At 39.3% G+C, this 25,459-nt stretch overlaps 1 protein-coding gene across 1 annotated transcript in view; it reads left to right on the forward strand.

The window, feature by feature from the left end:
• The window catches only part of fstl1b (follistatin-like 1b), a 78,155-nt gene that overhangs the window by 442 nt on the left and 52,254 nt on the right, over window positions 1-25,459 (forward strand). The window lies entirely within an intron of this gene.

A 25,459-nucleotide genomic window follows, 5' to 3' on the forward strand; every position in this document is an offset into this window, starting at 1 on the left:
ACTTGGCTGGAGTTGGAGTCCTCCTCGACCTTCTCCAGGTCTGAACTCCTCTCATTAAACTGTTTTTTACAAACAGACTTATTTAAGAATAAATTCTGAACGTATTAGAATTATCCTCTGCTGGATGGTTTAGAGGTCATTATACTTGAACATTACATAATACAGTAAGCTACAAAAGCTGGAACCACTTTAAAACAAGGCTCCTTTATAAAAGGGTTTAAAAACTAACTATGTACAGCTCTGGAAAAAAAATTAAGAGGCCACTTCTGAATCAGTTTCTCTGATTTTGTTTAATTACAGGTTTATGTTTGAGTAAAATGAACATTGTTGTTTTATTCTATAAACTACAGACAACATTCTCCCAAATTCCAAACAAAAATATTGTAATTTAGAAAACAAGTTCATATTCATAAAGTTTTAACAGTTCAGAAATTAATATCTGGTGGAATAACCCTGGTTTTTAATCACAGTTTTCATGCATGTTGGCATGTTCTCCTCCACCAGTCTTACACACTGCTTTTGGATAATTTTATGCTACTCACTCCTGGCGCAAAAATTCAAGCAGTTCAGCTTGGTTTGATGGCTTGTGATGATCCATCTTCCTCTTTATTATATTCCAGAGGTTTTCAATTTTGTAAAATCAAAGAAACTCGTTATGGTGGTCTCTTATTTTTTTCCAGGGTTGTAGTTTATAAAGAAGTTTATTAATGGTAATTAAAGAGAAATCTGCAATGTAGAAATCTGATTAATGCTTAATGACTTTCGTAAATCTGTCACATAGGTTTCCCATTTGCTGATTAAAGGATAATTGAAAAAAAACCTGATAATTGGATCTGTTATTGGATCTTTTAGTAAACAAACCCATTGTTTTGATTGTTTTATTGCTGCAGTTTGAATTACTGTTATAACAGGCACATGCTCTATGTTGTAATTCTCAGCAGCAACTCTGTGTGGTAGAAATCTTTAAGAGAGTTTTTCATTTCAGTTCTGGATTTTGCAGCTCCTGTTAAGTTTGACATTAGGTGGCCAACTTATCACAACATTAGCAGTTGAACTAAACTACTAGTATTGGTAAAGTAGTTACAAATTCCTGAGCTGTAAACTGGATTTGAGGTCTGGAGTTGAAGCTATATGGTCCTCCCCGTTATGTACTTTAGGGTAAAAATGTTTCCATTACCAGTGTAACAGTGGGGTTAAAGTATCTAATGGTGATGTTTTTGATGATGGTGATGATGATGATGATGATGATAATCATAGAACATTTGTAAGGTAAACAAAAATCAGGCAATTGTAGCCAGAAAGACATGTGAAATGAAAGACATATGCACAAACAATTAGTTCCATCGAGAAAATTGTGAATATTTTTGATGAGATGCTGATGCTGTTACCTTTTTTCAAAAACGTATACACATTTAAATCATTATGACACTTACAGATAGAGATGATGATGTTGATGGTGATGATAAGAAGCAGACTGTAAAGTAAACACACTGCGTAAACATGCGCAGCTGTTAAAGCTAAGCAGTGAAGTTTAGCTGACATGACTGGTGCAGTGAGCTGCAGCCTCTGATGGGACTTGGATGTTACTTTAGCTCTGGCTCCAGTACATGCTCACAGACAGCGGTGCCAAGTTATGAAGCTTTGCAAGCTTAGCTTGAACCACATGAGATGTGAAACTGAAAACGCAAGCCTTTAGATTCACACTTTAGTCCTGTTTGTGGTTTAACTACGGTTTCAGTCTAATGTTTGAAACCACTCTCAATGTTTTTTTGGTTTCTTTCTTTGAAGATTAATATAGAATAATATTTCAACAAACCAGAATATACTTTAGTATTATATATTAGCACCTTGGGGTAGCAGGGTAGCAGCTTTGATGCCAGCTTTTCATGCTCTTGGCCTTCTCTCAGTCAGCTTCATAAGGTAGAACCTGGAACGCCAGGATTCCAACAGCCCTGAAGTTGAGGGTGATTGTGGGGGCCTAAGACATTTTTGATTACTACATGAATAATTCCATATGCATTAATTCACAGTTCGGATGTCTTCTTTATTAATCTATGATATTAATCTATAATTAATATATTGAGAATAAATAATAAGAAGGGGCATCTTGTATATTTGTATACAGTGGGGCACATAAGTATTGGACAGTGCAGTACCTCTGAAATCTAGATCTGAAATCTAGAAAAATCTAGGAAAGACTGTAATTAAGCTATGTTCACATTACCAGGGTGAAGTGACTCAAATCTGTATTTTTTGTTTTGCCTTAATGTGATACAGGTCTGTGTTTTACAAGTCTGTGTGGACATGTCTAATCCAGTCAGATTTGAATAATAAATGTTGAATTCACCTGTATTTAAAAGTTCATTTACTCAAACTCTCCTGTTTCAACTCATTAATTAATTGCTAGTCCATGTGTGTGGGTTTAAGTAGGACAAATAACATATTTTTCTGGAGACCCCTTCTCTTCAGGACTGGAATTGTGCACCTCTAATTTAGTTAAACACTCTTTATAATTGCAGATGCGTTCTTTCATAGTTTTGATGTGATTAAAAATATTAACTACAATGTAAAATATAAAAATACATAGAAATGCCATTTATAAGAAAATGCTCCTAACATTTCACTGGTACTGTACAGAAGCAATGGATCTTAAGTTTGTATGTCTGTTCATCCTTTTCTAGATGGAAATTTAAAGGCAGCTTCCCTTTTAAAAAGTGTGTTTTTATGTGCTTCAGTCCCATCATCTTCATCTTGTGCTCATGTTTCAGTTTGTGAAAGTAGTGCTCAAAAACAAGCTTTTAATAATGATCTGAAATGCCATATCCAATACCCCATCCCTGAGCTGGAGGCATGATGGAAAGATAAGTATCTCCAGAGAATAGGAATGAGGAGCTGAATGGGCATAATATCGACTTGCCACTGTAAGGATGCTTTTATCCAGCTCATATTTACCCACAAGGTGATGAATGCCATTCTGAGCTGAGTGCTAGTTTGTGTTAGATTAAGAGCCTATCTGAAAGCTGAAGGTTCATTCCACCGTTCCACTGGGTTTATGCATGAAAATACAGAGGATGTACTTTCCCAGCGATGGAATAGCTGATAAAACATTTACACTGAGACATGGGCCACTCTTAATGGGCGTTAATTCACCACTTACCCCCTCTCCTCTCCATACACCCACACCACCACCACCACCTTCATTCCAGGCTTCCCATAGACCTCTGCTTATCCTTTTCGCTGTGCCGAGCCCAGCAGTAGCTTTGCAGCCTGTCAGATGTTGCAATCCCCCAGGGTATGATGGGCTGCTTACAGAGACATGCTCTTAAAGGGTGTCGGCTCAAATTAAACCCCACTACCATACCTTCTGTGAGCTCAAATGCCCCCCCCACACACACCCCCTTTTTTCTCACACACACGGCCATACACAAGCCTAGACTGGAGAGAATTTAGGTGGAAATGCCAGCATTGGCATAGCTGCAGTATTATCCCACATAAAAGCTGATAGCTTTCTAGGAATGTGTTTTCATTCATGTTTTTTTTTTTTTTTTAAATCAAGGGCATTAAAAAGAGAATCATCTCCTATGGTTGTCTCTGTGGTGCAGGGAACTACATCTACTAGATTTTGGAGCTTGGAGATGGAACAGCATCAGTCCAGATAACACAGTTTAACTTCTCCACAGCTCAATACTGGGGGGTTTATACCCCTCTAGCCCACGCCTGGCATTAGGCAGGGTGCCAGTAGGTTCATGTTTACTTCATCCTCTTCATATTCTGTTGGCAATACTTCTCCATATGGACTAGATAAGCTGTGTCTATGTGTACGTCATGTGTATGTAATGTATATGTGGCTGGTGTGGTGCAGTGGATAACACCACCGCATGCCTGTGAGCTACCACATCATGTGAGAGACTGGGGTTCAAATGTTTGTGAATTTGTCATCTGGTTATGCATTACAGCTGGTTTCAGATGGTCACACTAGTTGACCAGTTTGGTTAAGCCAGTTGACCAGTTTCTGCCATGATGATCATAATGGTGGACCAGCATGGTCATGCTGTTTAAGTGTTTGCTCATGCTGAGCATTTTTTAGTCCCATTGTTTGATTGTTTTGGTTAGGTTCAGCAGGGATAGTAGCACTTTTTTCTACTAGACTAGACTGTTTATTGATGCTGCTGCAGCAGGTGGATGTGTGTTAGGGTTCTTTCTCAAGGACTGTTATTAGTACAGCATGTTATTTCCTGAAATTCTCTGGTGAAAATAAGCACAACTTTCTATATGTGAATGCTCCTTGATGTAACATTTTTTCAATAGGGTTGTACCAAAATGAAATTTTTGGGCTGAAACTAAAATCAAATAAAATCAAACACTTTGCCAAAGCCTGAATATTGAGTACAGAAAATGTGTTTTTTTGCAGATTTTCATTAAATTTGCCACTTTTTTCCCTATCGTATAAATGATGTAGTCTAAGTATATGTTTATATTGCTTTTAAAAAAGAAACTGTAATTATGCATTAGCTACAATTAAAAATGTGTATCAAACACTAAATATTTTTAATATCCCAGCATATACCAACATACCAACAAAGCACAAAATGACTTCTCGTTTGGTATTTCTTCTCATTTTTCAGCAGAATAATTTAGTTGCCGAAGCATTCATTTAAAATATTTTGATTAGTTTTATTTTTAATATCATTTTATAGATATGCCTTTGTATACGTATGTCAATGCATAAAATAGTTGGGCCATTTTCATTTACTTCACCAAACAGTGAAAGTGCTTTTTTGTCATTGTTAGTAGATTAATGCAGGTTTCCAAATATTGGCTCCATTCCTAATTTTGATAAAAATGTATGGTTTTGATCATATTTTGTTTACATTTTTTATATAAATGTTCACTAGAGTTGGAGTACACACTTGATTTTGCTGAGCACTTACATTTTCAGCAATTAAACTGCTGGACACAGGTCCAGGATTGCTCAGAGAAGGGTGGCTATAGATTCCCTGAGTGTAAAAAACTGTTGTGCTTGCAGAAACAAAAAAAACACCACACACAAAAAACAGCTGACAGCTGAACTGGTCTGGAATCCTCAAATGGCCTGGTGCTCTTTCTGACCCAGTTTGAGAAATATCACCATTGGAATAAATAGGATGTTTTCAGAGGCATTATAGAAGATGGAGGCTTTCCAAACCATATACTGAAATATGAGTGTATACACACACATATACAGTATACACACATATACACTTACTCTCACACATATATACTGCAGTAGGGGATAGATCTGAGCTCCTCTTGGCTTTTTTCCTGAGGGCTGAATGACACAAAGGGAAGATGATACAGTTATCTTAATCTGATCGTGATAGTGCTCTACTGATAACAGAATAAAGCCAGGGAGATAGCAAAAACCAGAGAGAGAGAGAGGCAGTATAAGCTCCTGCCAAATAAAGATCCGCCGCCTGATAGAAGGAGAGGCCGAGATATGACAAGAAAAGAGAGATGAGCGGAGAGATAGTGGTGGGGGTAGAGTGAAGAACACCCGGTGGGGGGTATGTGAGGAAGATAAGGAGATGATATCGCCATAAGGACGGGGGAGAGTGTTACAGAGAGAGTAGAGATTGAGCTGGAGACAGAAAGAAAGAGGGAAGGAACAAAAGAAAGAGGGGTACAGATAGAGCATTATCTCCAGGGTAAGTGAAGCTTCGATGCTGCTGAAGTTCACAGTCAGTTCTACAGTGATGAGGGATGTGCTCTCAGGATGCTCTCCTGCAATTAGATCTAATTGGCATGCGTACAGGAGAGCTACATTAGCATAAACAGATTCGAATGCACAGGAAACTCTCTGTGGAGGCCCGTCTTGTTTGGCAAAAAGTCTATTTTACACTTCCTGAAAATGCAGTCAGTCAGCCAAGCCCTGTGTGGTGTCCAGAGTGTGATTCTGTATCTGTATGAAGCGATTTTAGCAGGAGGTAGAAGCTTATAGTCAGCAGCTTAGTATCATGTAGACCAGGGCTGTGTATAGGCAAGATGTATATGATATGTATATTATATGTTCATAGTGGCTAAGATTCAATATAATGCAATACAGTGCCTTGCAAAAGTAAGATGAATGGAGCCAAATACAGGACAATTCTACAACAAAAAAAAACAGTTGGAGTCTGCAAAAGACCTGAGACAGGGACGGAGATTTATCTTCCAACAAGACAATGATCCAAAACATAAAGCAAAATCTACAATGGAATGGTTCACTAATAAACATATCCAGGTGTTAGAATGGCCAAGTCAAAGTCTAGACCTGAATCCATTGGAAAATCTGTGGAAAGAGCTGAAAACTTGAAAACTGCTCTCCATTCAACCTCACTGCGCTCCAGCTGTTTAGCAAGGAAGAATGGGCAAAAATGTCAGTCTCTCGTTGGGCAAAACTGATAGAGACATACCCGACTTGCAGCTGACTCGCAGCAAAAGGTGGCGCTACGAAGTATTAACGCAAGGGGGGCGAACAATATTGCACGACTCATTTTTTAGTTTTAAGTTTAAAGTATCCAATAAATTTTGTTCCACTTTAGAATTGTGTCCCACTTGTTGTTATTCTTCACACAAATTTGAAGCCTGAAATTTGTCAAAAGGTAAAAAAGTTCAAGGGGGCAGAATACTTTTGCAAGGCACTGTATATAGTGATAATGTAAGCAAGGTGGTATATAGCATTTTTTAAAATCCCATTCTATAGACACTGCCTTGTGAAAAACATTTGCTTTTTAAATTGTGTCAAAATTTCATTTACCCCACTGCAGTCAGTGGAGCATCAAAACATTTCTGAAGCTCCTAAGGGACATTTACTTTATAATGTTACTTTAAAGCTTATTTAATATTCTCCTTCAGATCTAAAAACACTCACAGGTGTTTATTTCCATCCTTGTGCTTGAAACTCAATGCTGTGGGTTTTAAATGATGTGATTAAGAGTTTTTTATTTGAGAAACAAAATTTGTCTTTAGTCTTTTCCAGTATAAGTAGGTAAACAAGCCAGACAATGAAATGAAGTCCCCCCACTTTTACACAGCCAGGCCTAGTGACTCATTAACTCTATCAAACACTTCAGCCTCTCTCTCAGGAGCTCTCAGTCCCCCTATAGATGAGCTATTTGTATAACTGGGCCATGCGCTGCCACAGAGAGCAGGTCCTCGTCGCCCCCAGCCAGAATGTGAGCCCTGCCCAGCTGCTCAGAGCTGTGAGCACAAACAGCCTGAAGGAACACATTCCTGTCCTCCTGAAAGCGTCCTCATCAACACCGGCCCCAGGACAGGTTCATTAGCAGCCAAACTAAACTCATTCTTCAGTAAAGCCTAATAAAAAAAACTGGGCTTAACATCTGTGAGGTCAGGAACAGGGAGGCAGCGTTCTCCTACACTCGTCTTCCTTAACTCTGACAGAAGATGTCAGGTCTTGTGGGGCCGTCATTAGAGCTGTATCTTTAGAGTGATAGTTCTGCATAGCTATCTCATCCTCTAAATGTAATCAATAGGTTTCATGTTCATGCTTTTTTTTTTTTTTGCACTGGAGCTATGAGGCTACAAGTGACAGCAGGGACAAGCAGGCTGCATTCCTAGATCATCACACAGCTCGTTCTTCAAACTGGGTTTGGTCTGCAAAGTAATCTCAAACAGACTTGCTTATGAAGTGTCTGGCAGTATAAGGAACGCTGTTATCTGTTAAAGTGGACAAACACACGCAAAACATTCAGGCTTCAAGAAGGAGCAACCCAATGCTGTCTTTTTGACTTATTTTAACATACACTGTAAAAACAAAATTGAAAAAAGAAAGATGGTAAAATTACAGAGAATTAGTGTACCTAATTTAACAATGATTAAAGTATAATATTAAAGTATAATAAATTTCTGTTAGTAAGCCATCCTAATATGTAAAAAAATACTGCATTAATACATTAGAAATCTCTTATCTGAAAGTTGACGTCGGTACGGTATAATTATGTTACTTGGTTGAATTATTCAAGCAATGTACAGCATGAAAATGTCAAATTTCATGATTTTTGAAGTAAAAGAAAGTAATTTTACTTTTACATCATACATTTACAAATACATTACAAATTTCAGCTTTCTTAAGTAAGGGAGAAACTCTTTATTGGCATCTTAATATGTGGTGGTCCAACAACTTCCTGAGCCACGCTTTCAGTGGATGCATTTATCAACATATACTTCACCCTTTGTCAAGAAGATGCAGAGCTAGGTTCTTTATTAACTGGCTTACTGCTCACTTACAGCTTAAATCCCAGCCAGTTGGATAAAACTGCAATGAAACTACATTATGGTGACCCCTCTAAACTGAATATCTCTAATTAACATAGCCACTCCCCATAGACAGCTGCCTTGCATCTTATTTATTTCAGTGGAGAGACCTGCTGCATGCCACGGTGCATGCGGGGTTGCGTTGAACACAACACAGCAATTATAGCAATGAACGTTTGTCTGTCAGTGGCACACCTGTGTTTTTCATCGTCAAGATAGCAATACGGCAGAAATTTATTTGAACACACTTCCAGACCACCACGTCCATCGTTGTAAATATATTCACAATCCTCGTTGCTATTTAAACGACAAAGGTGGAAGGCTTGAAAATTGACCGTTTGCAGGGTGTAAGATAGCAATGAGCATTGCGATTAACCTTGCGCAGGGTTTAAGACAGGGCCCTATATGTTTTTATCTATCTTTCTATATCTAACTATTTGTTTCCCTGTAATTTCAACCCTAGTCCTCGTTTTATTTTATTTTTTTGTAAATTGGATTTCTGTGGATCATCCTGCTACTTCTCTTTGAATTGGCCTCCTGCTCCTGTACCACCTGTCGTGCTCTATTCTCTCTCTCTCTATAAAAGTGCACTTGTCCTCTCATTGGCTTATTGCTGTTGTTTTAAAATCAAAATCAGAGTTAACAATCGATTTACCACAGAGCTGTTATAACACTTATCTCCTTGAACACTGTGTTTTTGTACTTGACTTGGATGTGCAATTATTTTAAAATGCAATATTTATGTGGGCAATATTCCAGTGTATATTTTAAATACTGATTTTATGAGATTAGTTTAGCTATTCTGTTTCTTTTTCCTTCATTTTCTTCTCCTGCACTGTCAAGGACAGCCATCTGATTTGGCCGTACTTTGTGCAATGACAGGAAACACATCCAATTCAATTCCATTCAATTCAATTCAATTTTACAGCCTTGGTTCGGTGTGGCCGTCCCTGCTGGCTTGGCTTGAAAGACCCTCGTAATGAGATAGGAGGGAGCGAGGGATGAGCAGACGGGGGAAAATTACACCAGCAAAGAGAGAGGCTGATACTTGTGCCCAGTGTGTTGCTTCTGATAGCAGAGAGGGGGTGGAGAGGTGTTTATGGGGGATGGAACAGAAGGGTGTACTGTGTTTTTTTGTGTAATGGTGAAATGCTACTGATTTAGAGGTTGTGTATAGATTACAACAGCCTGTTTTTGTGTAGGGCCAGATGGTTTTCTGCTCAGGCTAGATAATAAATCATCTGCACCTGAAACATACTGAAAATCGATATTGCTGTGAGATACACATATATATGTGTGTTGCAGTATGACTGTTATGCTGTATGTCACATTATCTAAAATTGTGGCGATATCTTCTAGTCTAGTATCTAGTACACACGGCCAAAAGCACTCATTTCTATACATGCATTAAAGGGGGCCATGAGGTGGGGTTCTATAGGAGAACATTGATTGTTGATGTCATGCTAGGGCTGGGCAATATATCATCAAAATTGCGATTTATTTCTGATAAAAAATTGTACATGGGTGGTGTGTATGTGGAAATGGTTTAGTTTCCAGAGAGAGAACACTTAGTAGAGTACAGCACTGTGCAAATTATGTCGTACAAACATTTTAAGTTCGATTTAGCTTAAGTGTGACTATTTCACTCAAACAACATAATACAGTGCAGTTTGCTGAGGAAGTAAATGCTAAATTAGATACACAGTACAAATAAGAAGAGATCATTTAACATTATTGTTTGATAAGGTTTTGTCATATTGCATTATACCATATATCATAATTTCCCTTAAACACTATTCCATATCCTGTACTTTTCAATATCACTATCAAAAAAAGACTCTAAAATATCATGTTATTACTTTAGGTCCATGATATTTCATGATATTACTTCAAGGTCACTTGAAGTAATATCATGAAATATCATGGCCCTAAAGTTTAGTAACATGCTAGGTTTAAATAAAATGGAAAATAGAAAACCAAGATGAAATCTAAACAGTCTGCAAAGTGTTTTTTACAAAAGTGAAAAAATCAGGACGATTTCCATTCACTCATCTCTGTGCTCCCAGATATTTTAGCTTCGTTCTTTAAACATTTGAGCCTCAGTTAGCAAGAATATGGTCTGTGCTGTGGTGTTTATCCCCAAGATGTTCTAGGCTAGACAGAGTTTAAAGCAGTATTTTGTGAGTATAGGTATTTCTTGCACCTGAGGTCCCTCTACAGATAAGAAGTAAAGCATTGATACACATTTAAAGTAAGAAATGCTTTACATATGCAGTTCTGGACAAGCTGAGAAATACAAATGAAAAAAAAACAAAAACAAATGAAATTGAAAAAATAAGAATATTTTTTTTTTTTTCTTTGGTGTAATGTAATAAGAATACAGTACAGAAGAGTTTTATTAAAACCATCTCTCAGAAAACGTGGGCTCATTAATGTTACATTATTTCGCCTGAAACTAGTATGTAATTATATATTATTTGGAAAAAGTGTCTCACAAATGTGATTTCTGTCTCCTCTTGCCTCTGTGTTCGGCTCTTTTCACCTCTCCTCACCCACTTGTCTGCGTTCCAGTTTCTGTTTTTGGCTGGTGCCGGGTGTAGGAGTGTTAAGATGCTTGACTGTGGCCCATTAGTGTTTGTTTCTCATTTCTGCCTCTTTTATCTACACTGGGGATGGGGACATAAAGAGAGAAATGACTTCAGACGATGTGGAGAAAAACTCTGAGGAGTTCTGGGCCATTATTCAGACGTGAATTTGTTTAGAGGCTGTCAGTGACACCGTCGTCTCACAGCTCCATTACTCATTAACTGCATTATCATAATGTGCAGTTAAAGAGGTGTGGATGGTTACTCAGGGAATTCGAGAGCTGTTTGAGCTCTTCTCTCTGGTGTAGAAGCACAGCAGTGGTCTGTGCTGGACTGTGCTGTGGTGGTTAGGGGAAAAAGAAGGCCATTGTGGAGAATGTGGGTGTGGAAATGAGCGCATTTCCTTTTGCAAACACACGTCAGCCATTAGCCAGGCATTCCCTCACCACAACCCCCACTGAGGGAACCGCTGTCTGGGGGAGCTGTTAGAGGCTCTCAGCTGTACTGCGTGCAGAGGGCTGGAAGAGTAGAGGCCAGATGGAGGTAAAGAGAAGTAGAGAGTGAGATGGAGAGTGAAAAAAATAATTTGGCAAGAAAGCATACATACCCTCCCCCATTTATCCCAGATAAAAAAGCCAAGACCCAAATGGCACACAGACAAAAGTATGGATAGAGTTCTGCCTTTACTTTGGATGTTTTAGTAGTTTTCAGCTTTGTAAACTAGGCTGTATTTCTGGTTGGTAAAAAAGTGACAGAGAAAGCCTAAAAACTCACTGGTCCTCCTGTTTTTTTTTTTAATGCAGTCCGGATGCAAGAGTTTTATCACTGAGTAGAAGTGTGAAATATTTTTCACAGACGCCCCCCTGAGAAACTAATCCCGACCAGATAGGATTTTGGAAAATTTTTATTTTTTTGGTAATGTTGTTGCAATGTCACTTGTGTCAATGTGTTGATTTTTACTTTTGGGAATGTTACTGTTAATCACCCTGGAAATGTTACGTGACAAACATTCTAATAACATAGTGATAAAATCCATTATTTCGTCACACATTTTCAAAACGTTCCATGTTTATTATTTCTGTAATATTTCAGGTTAACCTTATTGGAACCTGTTGAAAACATTGCTAAATGTTCTTTAAACATTCTTTGTTACCTGGGCATCTGTGCATTCAGGTTTTCTTCTGAAATTAAGGGTAGTAAAGAAATTGTTTGTTCATGCTAATACTGCTCCAGCAGTGCTAGCCAGGGTTAGCAGCAGACTAACAAATAGGCCAATAATACTCCCCTCTGAACGGCCAAATGGCAAGAGTGCTTAGCGGGTAATGCTAATACTGCTCCAGCAGTGCTAGCTGTGGTTAGCAGCAAACTGATAATAGGCTGATAATACTTACCTCTAAATGGCCAAATGGCTAGTGTAGTTAGCAGCTAATGCTAATACTGCTGGAGAACTAAACTAAAACACCTTTTTAAACAGAGTTGCTTTACTGCTTCTTACCAACCCGATTGGTAAAATGAATACATAAGGCACTGGATTATAAGGCGCATTGACAGGTTTAGGAAAAAATTGAAGGATTTTTTTATGCACCTAATAGTTTGAAAAATACAGTAATTGTGACCACATAGACCAGGGTTCACAAGTCTGATCAGATAATGTGGCTGCAGGTTTTGATTCCAGTACAGCAGAAGCACATCTGATTCTATGTTTTTGATCAGCCTGCAGTTACACCGTCCTTTTGCTGGTAAAATTGGTGACCCCTAATATAGACGCACAGTTCGGATGACGTTCATTTGGCAAACGCACTTGCGTTTGGCTCATAGCTTAATTTCAAAACTAAAGAAGCAAACATATGATGCCAAATACATCTTGGCTGCATTTTGGGATAAAGAGAGAAAGAACTGTGCAAATCTGACTTTTCTCTAAAACGTTTCTTTAAGAAATAAAGAGAATGTGAGATGAGCGGGAAAGACAGCTGAAGGAGGAGAACTCCTGGCTGTGAGCCCAGGAAAAATCAGAAAATGAGACGCGTGAAAGAAAGGCTGAAGGAAGAGGGAGGTGGATAAAGGAGGAGTGAGATGGATAGACCCACTATAAAAGAACGAAGGAGAGAGCCAGCAAATTGAGAGGGAGGACAGATAGGGAAAGTGTGTAATTAAATAGGCTGGGAAGGAGGATGTATGGACTGAAAGAGACCGCCTCGCTGACACCCTGCTCTCTGGCTGCCTGCCCTGCACTGGCTCTCACCCAGCATCCCACACCCAGACCCAGCACTGCACTGCTGTATGGCCAGCAAGATGGGCTCTACTGGGAGAACTGAGCACTTTAGATTCACTCTGTGATGGTCGAGAACATATGGACTGACTCCTGATTTATTTTTCTCAACCGGATACGTACTCTAGCAGCAGCTGTGCTGTCCTCGTGGTGACTATATGCTACGCTACTACTCAGTGATAGTGTGATCCGGTCTTAGGGTCGTTATAAGATCCCAATTTTATACTACACTATTCAAATTTATGGAAAATCTATAGGCATTAGTTTGGAGTCAAACCCCTTTTTTTGCTGCTTTTACAGCAGGTTTGGAACTCTGCAGTTATTTAGTAGCTGACATTTAAAGTAGGGCTGCAACTAATCATTATTTTAGTACCAGGAGTCGACTAATCAGACGATTATTTGTTCGAATAGTCACGATTATTTTTTGTCACGGCCTCCATTGGTGAAGACAGCTAAACATTTTCCAGTACTTTTTGATAGTTTGAAGTATCTTTATTAAACCAAAAATTTAAAAGTATATTTTTAATTAAAGTATGTAGTTACTGTAACATATAATAAACTGTAGCTGTGTTATCTATAACAGTATTTATACTGGATTGAATCAGGCTTTAATATGTCACCTCTTTTATGTCTTTCTACACTCTGAACTCATATAGTTTGCACCAGTTTCCATGTTATTCTTAATCATAAATTAATTATAATAAGTTTTAATTCGTATTTGGACATTATTTGTTGTACATGGTAATGTGGCATAATGTTATTTTTACTACATGACATCAAATATAAAATTCATGACCGATTTGTGAGGGAAAAGAAATCCCTATATAAACATCTGAGATGGGAGGCGCTACTCGATTTATACACTGCCAACACCTTTAAAAATGTGATAAACACAAATCTTACAGTAATCATTTTTATTTTTTACAGTAATTACTGTTTTGTTTAAAAAGTAGTATTTTTGCACCAGGAGTTAAATAAAGTTATCATAAGGCAGTGTGTAAAATTGTTGGAGGAGATCATGCTAAGATGTATGAAAACTGGGTTTAAAAACCAGGGTTATTTTACCAAATATTTATTTCTGAACTCTTAAAACTCTTATGAACGCTTATGAATATGAACTTGTTTTTTTTTTTTTTTTTTTTTGCATTATTTGAAGTCTGAAAGCTCTGCATTTTTTTGTTATTTCAGCCATTTCTTATTTTCTGCAAGTAAATGCTCTAAATGACATTTGTTTTTATTTGGAATTTGGGAGAAATGTTGTCTGTAGTTTCTAGAATAAAACAACAATGTTCATTTTACTCATACATAGAAATAGCAAAATCAGAGAAACTGATTCAGAAACTGAAGTGCTTTTTTCCAGAGCTGTAAATTAATGTGTAAAAGAACTTCCAAGAAAATTAGAAAGAGCAAATAGCATAGCTTTCAGTGGAGTCCTGCTGTGCCTGCTTGTCTCACATATGCCTCTCCTGCATGAATAGGGATTAATCTCCTGTCTCCTGTCTCCTGAGCCCTGAACAACAGCCAAATAAGGGCTTGCCCTGTAGCGGCTCGTCCACACGCTCACACACACTCTCCTCCACTGTGTCTTTGTGCTGGTGTCATACCCAGCTCTCTCCAGAGGCATTGGGCTGTATGACATCATGCTGTAACGGCGTTCCTTTCAAATGAAGAACAGGAGAGCACAAAAAGCGGATCAGCTCCTCCGCTGCTGTTCCTCTGTTCTTCTGCCCTTTCCAACCGTCGCACTGAGCGTGAAAGAGAGAGACCACCACATGACCTAGAACCCCAAATATCCCCCTTCTTTTCCCTTCCCGCCATTCTGCATAACTGATGATCTCTTTTATTCTACTCTATTCCTTTCTTTCTTCTTTTCCTCTGTTTTCCTTTCTCCATCTCTGCTTCTCTTTTCCTCTACTCTGTCCATTTCCTGTCTTTCACTTCTTCTTTCACCCTCTCTTCACTTTCCTTTTTCTCCCCACCACCTTCTTTACTTATCTTTTCATATAACAAATTACTCTTTTCATTTTCCTCATTCTTACACTCACTCCATGTATATACAGTTGTGGTCAAAAGTTTACATACACTTGTAAAAAAACATAATGTTATGGCTGTCTTGAGTTTTCAATAAGTTCTACAACTCTTATTTTTCTGTGATAGAGTGATCGGAACACATACATGTTTGTCACAAAAAACAGTCATAAAATTTGGTTCTTTCATAAATTTATTATGGGTCTGCTGAAAATGTCACCAAATCTGCTGGGTCAAAAATATACATACAGCAACAAAATTTGTCAATTTTGGTGATGTAGCGAGTTGTGTCAATCAAATTAGCTTCATGTCATGGCCTCTTCACTTCTTGTAAGTGATTCTGATTGACTACAGCTGTTGACTTCTCATGAGCCCATTTAAATAGGGCTCATTTGACCCAGTGATTAGACTCAGCTACAAAAGCTACAATGGGAAAGTCAAAGGAACTCAGTGTGGATCTGAAAAAGCGAATTATTGACTTGAACAAGTCAGGGAAGTCACTTGGAGCCATTTCAAAGCAGCTACAGGTCCCAAGAGCAACTGTGCAGACAATTATACGCAAGTATAAAGTGCATGGAACAGTTGTGTCACTGCCACGATCAGGAAGAAAACGCAAGCTATCACATGCTGCCGAGAGGAGATTGGTCAGGATGGTCAAGAGTCAACCAAGAATCACCAAGAAGCAGGTCTGCAAGGATTTGGAAGCTGATGGAACACAGCTGGTGTCAGTCTCCACAGTCAAGCGTGTTTTACATCGCCATGGACTGAGAGGCTGCCGTGCAAGAAAGAAGCCCTTGCTCCAGAAAAGGCACCTTAAGACTCGGCTGAAGTTTGCTGCTGATCACATGGACAAAGATAAAACCTTCTGGAGGAAAGTTCTCTGGTAAGACGAAACAAAAATTGAGCTGTTTGGCCACAACACCCAGCAATATGTTTGGAGGAGAAAAGGTGAGGCCTTTAATCCCAGGAACACCATGCCTACTGTCAAGCATGGTGGTGGTAGTATTATGCTCTGGGGATGTTTTGCTGCCAGTGGAACTGGTTCTTTGCAGAAAGTAAATGGGATAATGAAGAAGGAGGATTACCTCCAAATTCTGCAGGAAAACTTAAAACCATCAGCCCGAAGGTTGGGTCTTGGGCGCAGTTGGGTGTTCCAACAAGACAATGACCCAAAACACACATCAAAAGTGGTAAAGGAATGGCTAAACCAGGCTAGAATTAAGGTTTTAGAATGGCCTTCCCAAAGTCCTGACTTAAACCCCATTGAGAACATGTGGACAGTGCTAAAGAAACGGGTTCATGCAAGAAAACCATCACATTTAGCTGAACTGCACCAATTCTGTCAAGAAGAGTGGTCAAACATTCGACCTGAAGCTTGCCAGGAGCTTGTGGATGGCTACCAAAAGCGCCTAGTTGCCGTGAAAATGGCCAAGGGACATGTAACCAAATACTAATGTTGCTGTATGTATATTTTTGACCCAGCAGATTTGGTGACATTTTCAGCAGACCCATAATAAATTTATGAAAGAACCAAATTTTATGACTGTTTTTTGTGACAAACATGTATGTGTTCCGATCACTCTATCACAGAAAAATAAGAGTTGTAGAACTTATTGAAAACTCAAGACAGCCATAACATTATGTTTTTTTACAAGTGTATGTAAACTTTTGACCACAACTGTATCTTTCCCTTCTTCATTTTCTTTCCTCTATTCCACCTCTCACTTCTCCTTTTCCATGTATCTTTACTTTTATTGCCCTATATCTTCATTTCTTTACCTCACTTCTCTTTCTTTCTTTTGTACTTCTTTTACTTTGCATCCCTTCTTAAAAAATCTTCTTTCCTGCTGTCCCCATACTTAAATTCCTTCCTCTTCTTTTCCCTACTTTCCTGCTCTTCCCACCCTCTCTTTCACTTATTTCCTTCTTTTCTCTTCTTTCTCTGTTTTTTCTTTCCTTTTCCTGAATCTCTGCTCTTTTCCACATTCTTTTTCCACGTCATTTGTCTCTCTCCCAACTTTCCCTTACTTTCATAATCTTTCTCTATTTTCTCTGTGTGTAAGGGCTCACCCAGAAAGGGAATCAAACTTAGGTTATTAGATCAAAACCACCTTACTGGGTGAGCTACCTAGTAAAGGCAGTTAATAGGACCCAAGGGCAGTGTAGACAAGACTGAGAGCAGATTAAGTTGGAAATAAAATATAAACCAAAGTTTAATTGGTAGAGGAGTGCTCTACCACTCTTTTAGCCAAAACAGCTGCACCCAATGTGGGGGTTTTGGCGGGAAAAAGAGAACAAAGGATGCCAGGAGGAGGCTGGCTTTCCCAGGGGCAGGAAAAAATAGTTAAACAAAACAAAATGGCTCCTCCAACAAAAGGTAAACTCAAAAACTGAGATAGGGGAAAATAAAGGAGAAAAGGAAGGCACAGCCTTCCTTTTACAGATAAGTTATTTATTTATTTATTTATTTATTTATTTATTTGTTACTTTTTCTTTTACTCTCTCTTTGTTGAGAGGAAGGGAAAAGGAGGGAAAGAAAGAAATTATGTCTCAGGGACTCGAGAGCTCGAAAGTATAAGGGAATAGTAGCCACTTGGCCACTCACACACACTCTCACACACACAAAGACACAGCAACTGCTGGTCTGTGTTCCTCACTCTTTTAAAACCAACCCACAGGTGTTCCTGATTAGGCCTGATTGCTACCTGAGGCTGCCCGTTGCCCCCCTCTGGTGGTCGGAGGGCGCCTAGCCCTGGAGCCAGCCCTTACACTGTGTACCTTGATTCCCACTATTTTCATTCTTTTCTTCCTTTCATCTTCTCTTTTCCTCTCTTTCTTTCCCCTTTTTTACTTTTCATGCTCTTTCTCTTCTTTTCTGCTCCTTCCACCTTTTTTCTCTTTTGTCCATTCCCCCCTGGTTCTCCTCCTTTCCCTGTCTTCTTTATTTCTTTCTCTCTCAGCACCTCTGTGTCCACAGCTCGCCAGCGCTCCAGTAAGGTGTCCGGCTGATGGATGTTCAGATTCCTGCTGACATGGTTAAAATAAGTGAATCTCAGAAGGCTGTTATTCTGTGTTTCTATGTTTTGGTTATTTATTGACATTCAGTATTATTGTACACACTGGACACGTTTACAGACACTGTGCCAGTGAGCTGCAACCCAACAGAGCTCATCCAAAAAATTAGCTTAATTAGCAAAACAGAATTAAAATATATAGACATTTTTTTCACGTGCTAAAGTTGTCAGACACTTTGTTTAATTAGGGGATTTATCTACTTCGCTACAGTGGGTGCAATAATTTGCTCCAAAAGCATTTGTGATATAGTAATGTAAGTGACTTATAAATAATAAGGTAGCACAGAAATGCATTTGCATTACCTTTAAAAAGCAGAGAACCTTTAATAATTAAGATTATTAATATGTTGGAACTAGAATATATATTTTTATATCCTAAATAAATAAAACTATTAAAAAAACACATACAAGTATTGATATCGTTAAATAAGGTAAATTATCAGCTTATTGTATAATATATGAACATAACCTTAAGAATTTTGCTGACCTTAAAGTGGCAGTCCATAGTATTTTGTTTTTTAAACTGAGAGCAGAAGCATATCTGAGTGAAGGAGAGACAAAATGTTGTGTTTAATGGTACCAGTGGGAGTTCATCTGGCCACGTCATTTGTCTTTACGTACTTACGTCGCATGTACAGCCACTAAAAGAGGATCCTGCTCAGTTTTACCAAATGCCAGCGGCTGGTCGAGCAATGGAGACTTCAGAAGGGGAAACTCAAAGCTCAGTAGCTCATTCACCCATAGTTAAAACAAAGTGTGTAGTTGAAATGACTGAGCACACTCTCTCTTTCTTTCTTTCACTGGCTGAACATAACCTGGAATTGGATTCATCTGCTCTGAAAGGAGACCGCATCACACTCGCCCAGTTTAAACTGATTCTTCCGCTTGTTCGGTGCAATTACCCATTCTCACCAGAGAGGGCCCACAAAAAAAATCCCACAAATCCCAAAGCCTACAGACTTCAGCTTCAATATTGCTCACTGTGTTAACCTGGTGAGGAGAATCCATTAATGTGAATGAGCCGGTGTTTCATATGTGTGTTTAGAAATAGAATCGCAGTTTTATTTATGTTTTATTAGATACAGAAACAGTGTCATATATGGTGCATCAGCCAATGGTCGCCAATAGTGCACTAGGGAGTGATTCAGAATAACTCAGAAAAACTGTCTGTATACTTTTGGCCATGTATTATATGTAGGGAGTGGTGCTCTGAACCTGCAGCCAATTTGTTTTGAGCAGTTCTGGCTGGAGATCTTCAGTGTATTAGTCATAGTTCCTCTGACCCAAATAACAGAAAGTTTTGGCAGGAGACAAACCCAAATGAGAACGACCCGTGAGAGAATGCAGCCGAGAGGAATTCATCCCACCCTTCTGGACCCTCTACTTATTGCTTTTTCTGTCTCAATCTGTCTCTCTGTGTCCTTCATTCTTCATTCTCCTTCATTCTCCTCTCTCCCTGGCTATCCCTCTCTCTCACACTCAATATCTGTCTCCCTATCTCTCTCTCTCTCTCTCTCTCTCTCTCTCTCTCTCTCTTTCTATCACTCTCCTAACTGCCCTCCCCTCCATTTCTTTCTTTCGATCTCTCTCTCTCCATCTCTTTCTCTCCTCCCTCTCTCTCAATAGGAAGCATGTGTGTGGGGTTGAGGCAGCATTTCTGTGAACTGACTCTGGTTCTTCTGGTCGTTTGTTATAAAGCTTGTCAGAGTTGTGGTACTGAAGCGTAGTCCGTGTTGAGGAACAGAATAAACAATGAGGGCATAAAAGAAAAAAAAAAACAATGAGAGACACTTGTAGAAGAAAAAAACAAAAGCATGATGTCACAACTGTGCAATGAAAAACACACTGTTGATGGTACTGTTAAGAAATCTCATCGTCCTGTAAAACAAAACACACACTCTGTGATTCCTTACAGTTTCACCAGTCAGGCTTCTTGGTGAGCGAAAAACAATATGGCAGCTTTTCGGGACTGTTACGATCTTTTATAATGAGGTTAGTTTTACATGGGGTGGTGGTTATTGCAGGACATTTGAAACATGTCTGACTGATTTGGACAGAAACAGAAATATCTGCATTAATGATGGGAAGTGAGATGGGAGTGGCTACTCGATTTACACACTGCCGTTCCTTCCCAATACGTGGCTTATGAACACCTTAGTGTCACTTCTGGACTGCAAATAGTCCACTAACCAACATGATTGGTACATTGTGGAACCCCACAGTGGACAGTGCAGTGGGTGGTAATGATTGTGACCAGGAGGACTAAAAATGTCCAGCCAGTAAGATAGGAGAGCACAAATGTTATATATGTGGTGTAGGTAAATGAGTATGTGGTTACATATGTTATACTAATGTATTGGCAAGTCCCCCCAAAAATTATCAATAAAAATCCCAATAAAATTATTTTATATTACGATATCTTGCTTTCTCTTTCATTCCATCCTTTTCAGCTCTCTCCTTCTCCGTCATTCTTCTTCTCTATGTGTGTGTGTGTGTGTGTGTGGGGGGGGGGGGGGGTTTGGAGAGGCTTGTCATGGTGCTTGGTCAGCAGCCCTGTCTAACAAGACTATTGATTTCACACACACTCATGTGATGACCATTGTGGGGGCCATTACAGCCCACCCTTACAGACATACTCACATGTCTTGAGAAAATAATTACCTATCAGGGCTGCTCTCTGTCCATCGTGTCTGTCTCTCTCTTTCTCTCTCTCTCTCTGTGTCCCTGTCTTTCTGTCTGTCTCTGTCTAATCTGTCTGTTTTTGTCTCCCACTATCTCTGGCTCTATCGCCCCGTTTGTCTGTCTGTCTGTCTGTCTGTCTGTCAGTATCTGTTTCTCTGTATATCTCTGTTTTTCTTTCTGTCTCTGTATGCCTCTGTCTGTCTCTCTGTCTGGTTCTGTCTCTCTTTGTTTCTCTATGCCTGTTTATCTCTCTGCATCTGTCAGATTTGCCAGTCTCTTTCTGTCTCTGTCTTTGTTTGTCTGTCTTTTACTGCCTGTCTGTGTGTTTATGTATATGTCTCTGGCCCTGTCTGTGTCTCTGTGTGTCTTTGTTTGTCTCTTACTATATCTATCTGTCTCTCACTGTCTCTGGCTCTAGGTCTTTGTCTGTCTGTCAGTATCTGTTTCTCGGTATATCTCTGTCTGTCTTTCTGTTTGTGTTTGCCTCTCTGTGTCTGACTTCATCTGCCTTTTCTGTCTCTTGTCTTTCTTGTGTTTTTCTGTCTTTGACTGCCTGTCTGTCTGGTTATGTATATGTCTCTGGCCCTATGTCACTGCGTGTCTCTGTGTGCCTCTTTCAGTGTCTATATCTGTTTCTTGCTCTGTCTGACTGTGTCTCGGAAACTTTCTGTCTCTGTAGGTCTCTTTCTGTCTTTGTTTGTCTCTGCATCTGTTTGTCTCTGCATCTGTCTGTCCCTGTATCTGTCTGTTGGGTGTTCACACACAGCTCATACTGTTTACCTGCTCAGCGTCTATTCAGGACTTGTTGGGTCCTGAGTGTCCTGTAGACGAGTTCTAATGGTGACTAGTTGAGGTTAGTTGTTATTTTGTGATGTTTGATTATTAGAGGTGTTTAGTCTGCTGTGTGTCGTAAGTTTTGCTCTGTTTTATATGATGAGTAAACTGTATCTCTATCTGCCAGGAAAAAAAAACAAAACACACACACACATACTTTTTTCTTTTAAACAGAACCATGGTCATTTCTGCCTGTTTGTTCAGACACACACACACATACTTGTACACATGCAGATATAATCAAAACTTGGAACACAGCCTGACCCACTCTACCTCAGGACTGATGGAGCCAATTCTGTTTTGCCTAAAGCCCTCCTCCCTTTCTCTTTCTTACTTTTTTGTTTCTTTGTCTTTTCTTTTGTCTTTTGGTCTGCTTCTCTTTCCCTTTCTAATTATTTCACTCAGTTGTTTTCTCTCTCTTCCTCTCTCTCATTCTGGCTCTATACAGTATAAACAAGATGAGATACGCTTGGTTATGGAGGCATACAGGTTCCATATGGAATTCTCTGGCACATTTGCCCACATATGTTGCAGTTGGGCTTGTAGATCCTGTCAACTCATAGGTTGCCAAAGTTGATGTACCAGCTGGTCCCATAAATGCTCAACTGGTAATAAAACTGGCAAATTGGCACTGGCAACCAGGAAGTATTGCTGTCTGGCAAAGACAAACTGTTGCTGTGTGTGAGCATTGTCCTGCTGAAAAATGCCAGTTGGAAGCCCTATCATGAGGCAACAGCACAACAACAGCTGAGCTGATATTGTAGAGAGATAGAGAAAGAGAGAGAAGAGAAAGAGAGTAGGACATAAAAAGGGAAATGTGAAAGAAAGGAAGAGAAAGGGAGAAATAAACTGTACCTCTTTTTTCTTTTTCTCTGTATTTTTCTATATTTTGTCACCCTGCCTCTTTTGCTTTGTTCTTTTTTTTTTTACTTCCTCTCACTCTCATTGATTGTGTGTGTGTGTGTGTGTGTGTGTGTGTGTGTGTGTGTGTGTGTGTGTGAGCCAGGCTGTAGCTTGGCAGTGCCAGTGTGGCATCGTCATGGTAATTGCACAGATTCTGTTTGACAGGCCTATTTGCTAAACTAATGGAACTGAGCAAGTTACAATCTAGATGGATGAAAAATGAGGAGAATGTCTCTCTCTCTCTCTCTCTTTCTCTCACTTTCTCATCCTCTCTCTTTCTCACTCTCTCTTCCTCTTTCTCTCTGTCTCTCTTTCTCTCTCTCTCTCTCTCTCTCTCTCTCTCTCTCTTTCTCTCTGTCTGCCCCCCACTCTGTCTGTATCTGTCTCTACCTGAGTTGTTTATTTCCGCCCGCTGTGTCGAGCCTGCTGTTCCTCTCCTGTAATAAATTGTCTTGTGTTTTTGAGACAGCTCATGCTGTAAGAGTGTGTGTTACTGTTGGAGTTTGTGTGTGCGTGTGTGTGTGTGTGTTATCTGGTCAGTGCAGAGTGGTTCAGCGTTAGGCTGAGTCAATAGGCATTTCCCTCAGTCTGCACAGGCTTGGTTTATTCTAACATTGTTATGAAAGAAATCCCAAGCATTTAGCATTTAGCCTGTAATGGAATATACAGTGATTGAATTGTAGTGTTTACGACTCGGAGAATGAATCATTGTTTACCTAACCTCATATCTTGTCAGTGGTGCGTTTAGAGACTCTGTACTTGGCTACTCTTTTCTTTCCTTTAATTTTAAACCATTTTCTGCACAGTTTCTAAGGACAAATACCCAATCTGTGTTTATATGAACCTTCCCCCTTCACTGGCAATGCCCGCAGCACTCGGGAATATAGGGACAATGATACATGTAAAGTCAATCACTACCTCTTTATGAACTTTAGGATCAGAGAAGACAGCTAACAGACACCTGTACCAGCCAGCATCACAATGGGATTCCATCAACCCACTCCTGAGAGAGCATGGCCAATTGTGCAGCATAATCCAATATTCAAAGATCCATGGATCTGTTGGACCACTCAGAGCCCCATCCTTTCCCAGTTTAACTCATTAAAACCTGCGCTGCATTCCAGCCTCTGAGCATTTTCTGGTGATTTCTTCTGCTGTGTGATCTTTGAGCTCCACTGGCTGTGTGGAAAGACTGTGCTGCAGACTGCAGAGGCATGGATGCGTGGCGTGAATTTGCTATGCAGTAACTAGCTATGTTAACAACAACTGCATTGTCTATATGCAAATTAGCTTGTGATATGCAGATTAGATCCTCAGCTGATGTTCTGATGCATTCTTATGCTTGAAAAACAGCCAGATTTTTTTCCACATGTTTGTTCAGAGATTCATATCCGTTTAGTCCAAAACACATCTCTGGTATCAGGTAACAGAAGTGTTGATAAGCACAAAGTTCAAACAGTTTTACAATTGATATGGATTTAAATGTACTACATTTAGAGGGTACCTAACCTGACCTAGCAAAAGTCAAGATCATGACATGTTAACTCAGCGCATGGCTAAGGATGCCTACAGATGTATAAGTGGTGAGGTTTTCTCTTGTGAGTGAGGTTCAAGGCAGAATTGTAGGAGTGAGGCCTGATTTTGGATGCGATAAGGAAGGCATCATTCTATTTCTGAATTTGTGCAAGCATTCTAGGGATGCACCAAAATTAAAATGTTTGGCTGAAACAGAAATTAAGGCTATATGATTGCTTTTTAAAGAAAACATTTCATTTCATTTCATTTTTGTTTCATTGTTACTAAAACTCTGAAACTAACCTCGGAAAGTATTCTTTTTGCATTTGCCAAATATTTGGTCTATCCCTTGGCCTTTTAAACGAAGATTTTTCAGAGGCACACTCCAAACAGAGGTCTATGAGAATCACTGGCAAGATGGCAGCATAAGAGACCAAGGAAAAATTATAATTATCACTGTATTACCATAGTTTAATGTGTAGTTTCAATGTTTATGGCCATTTTCTTCACAACAAGCATAACATAAATTGCTAGTTGTTATCGCATTAATCAGTCAATAGCTATCTACTTAATGGTGCAACAGATGGCAGAGGCAGCATTTAAGGTGGAATAGAAAAATAAAATCAGATCAAAGCTAATTTCAGCTCCCCATCACAGATGGATTATGGAATGCACAGTAATAATTCATTTATTACCCCCTGCCCCCTGTCTGAAGACATTTGATGACCTAAAATGACCTACATGGTTCTTAAAGGTCAATTCTTAGGGAGAGGATTTCACTGCTTGCTCTTTTAACTCTGCCCAAGTGGAAGGGTTACACTCGAAAACATGTGGAAAACATGTGTACAACTTGGAAATGGTATGGGACCTTATCATGTCAGTGTAGTATTGAAAGCAGTGTGACATACATTGGTACATTGGTATAGAAGGCCACTGAGTTGTGTATCTATTCCTCCTAGTACAAAATTTGTGACACAAAACAATACATTTCTCCAGATCATTAGATCAAATCTGTTAGATCATATGTGTGTCCTAAAATCAATGCTGCATTATCTCTCAGAAGTTAAGAAATAGAAATAACTGAAATAGCTGATTCTTTGCCTCACCATTACAGAGATAACGACACATTGATTACGTTCTATCAGGAATGTCAGCGCCGGTGTGGGAGTTCAGTAACTGTGAGATTGATGATGCTCGTGGGGTCACATCCCTTCATTCAGGCCTTTACTGCAGCTCCTCAGCACTCATTAGCAGGGCCCCTCCGGCTGGCTAAC

Source organism: Astyanax mexicanus, chromosome 11, assembly GCF_023375975.1.
Source record: "Astyanax mexicanus isolate ESR-SI-001 chromosome 11, AstMex3_surface, whole genome shotgun sequence".
Lineage (NCBI taxonomy): Eukaryota > Metazoa > Chordata > Actinopteri > Characiformes > Acestrorhamphidae > Astyanax > Astyanax mexicanus.